The sequence below is a fragment of the Nannospalax galili genome, unplaced genomic scaffold, assembly GCF_000622305.1.
Source record: "Nannospalax galili isolate Female #2095 unplaced genomic scaffold, S.galili_v1.0 scaffold846, whole genome shotgun sequence".
NCBI classification, from domain to species: domain Eukaryota; kingdom Metazoa; phylum Chordata; class Mammalia; order Rodentia; family Spalacidae; genus Nannospalax; species Nannospalax galili.
Window position 1 is genome coordinate 1,957,141 of NW_008356458.1, and position 1,853 is coordinate 1,958,993.

At 41.7% G+C, this 1,853-nt stretch overlaps 1 pseudogene; it reads right to left on the reverse strand.

The window, feature by feature from the left end:
- Positions 1-285: 285 nt before the first annotated feature.
- On the reverse strand, positions 286-891 carry LOC103751212 (annotated as a pseudogene).
- Positions 892-1,853: the final 962 nt, after the last annotated feature.

The window sequence follows — 1,853 nt, forward strand, 5'->3', positions numbered from 1 at the left end:
TCAAAATAGTTTTGAATTAAAAAGTGAAATGCTTCCTCCTTCTCAGAAATGAAATGAAAGATTACAAAAGCCCTATACAATCTGGAGATAAAAAGTAGATGCTCAGTGACCATCAGTCATTCCAGGTGTGGAATTTTAGAAAATTAGACCTTAGAGTACATGGCACCTTGGCTCTGTCACCAGATACAAAGGAATGATGCTCTGGAGAGGAGGTAGGGACACTCTGCCATCAGCCAGTGGACAGACGAAGGTCTCAGCTGGAGGTGGGATCTTTAACTCTGTGGTTTATCTTCCAGTGCTCACTCCTCTGTCTTCATAGATGGCAATTTCAACGACTGGGAGTCCTCTTTCAATGGCATCTGTAAGGAGGAGGCCTTGGAGAGCATATATCTTCTCATTCTGTTCTTGAATGTGTTTGGAGACTTTCTTAAAAACCTTCCCATAGTGAGTTTCCATTCACAAGAAGATGGTATATGCTGTTAAGCAAGTCAAACAGCCTTCAAGATGTGACTGTTCCCCAAGCTTCTCTGCTTCTGCATAAAAGTTATTTAGGGTTCGAACTGTTTCTTCAAACTGTTGCCTATCAATCCAGTTTTCCAGCTCCACGGGAGACTTGGTCTGGAACTGGCAGCGTGTGCCACTGCTGTAGTCTTGCTGAATGAACACCTTCCCAGACAACAGTCCTGCTGCGGCCTCCTGGTGAGGCCGGGACCCACCGGTGCTCCGAGCTGGGGGATGACAGAGGTCAGACCTCCCTCCTGAAGCCTGGACTCTGGCTGGCCAGGCCCTCAGACTCGCCTGCCACCCGGAGAGGCCCAAGGCCTCTCCCTTGCTACTGCCTGTCACCCATGGTGGTCGCTGAGGGTCTTCAGCTCTCCTTGCCCAAGGCATGCACCCCCCACATCCTGGTCTGGCCCTGGAAACACCGATTAATCTAGTATTAAATAATGCAATATAAGCAAAAGTCCATGTCACTATTACATATGATTGAAAATATATCCTGGTTATAAGATGGCTGTGAGAAGTGAATTTCCAGACTTGCCTCATTCAGTCTTTCAATTTCTGGTTTGAGTGGGCTCCATCTGAATTGTATTTCACATTGTCTTCTTAGTGTAACTGAAGTATAGCTTCTGAATAAAAGAGTAAGCTGAGTCACAGAAATGTTCCAAGGAGCATAGCTGATGTTTTGGCAGGAATTAAGTTCTCCTTTAAAGACTTTGAGAACTGCATATTTTGGGCTATTATTTGACACAGTTTTGGTTTCATACTCATGACACTTGATGCTGACAAGCTGTCAGTTACTCATTGTATTCAACTTTATGTTTAATTATTACATAATGACATCCAAGAGTTCACAAGCAGCATCTAGTAAGGCTAGTTTTGTTTGCTATATATTTGTGAAAATGACAAAACTATGAATTTGTTTGTCTCTATCAAAAATTTCAGTCATGTTGAAAGTATTATTTTGGTTTGATTATAAATCAGTCTCATTGGTGATGGGCTAAAGAACTAAAACACAGCTGGTATTTTTACAAATATTAAGATCTCAAATGTTATATTGAATGACCATGCTTCTTGGTTCCTCCAGAGATAGACTTGAGCAGGGCATGGGTCTGTTTCAAGCAACACACAGATGAGTACTAGACAAAAATGAGTATTCAAGTAACTAACACATTGTATTATAAAGGTCATCATCTTGGCTTTATAACAACAATATGGATGCAGTTTGAATGTCAAATTGTTTACAAGGTCCAGAATAGTTATTAGTATACCTGTGGTGATTCTTTCTGGGGCAACTGATCTATTCCAGTTTTTCAGTCCAGAATTACTCACACACAATCAATAGAACCAGG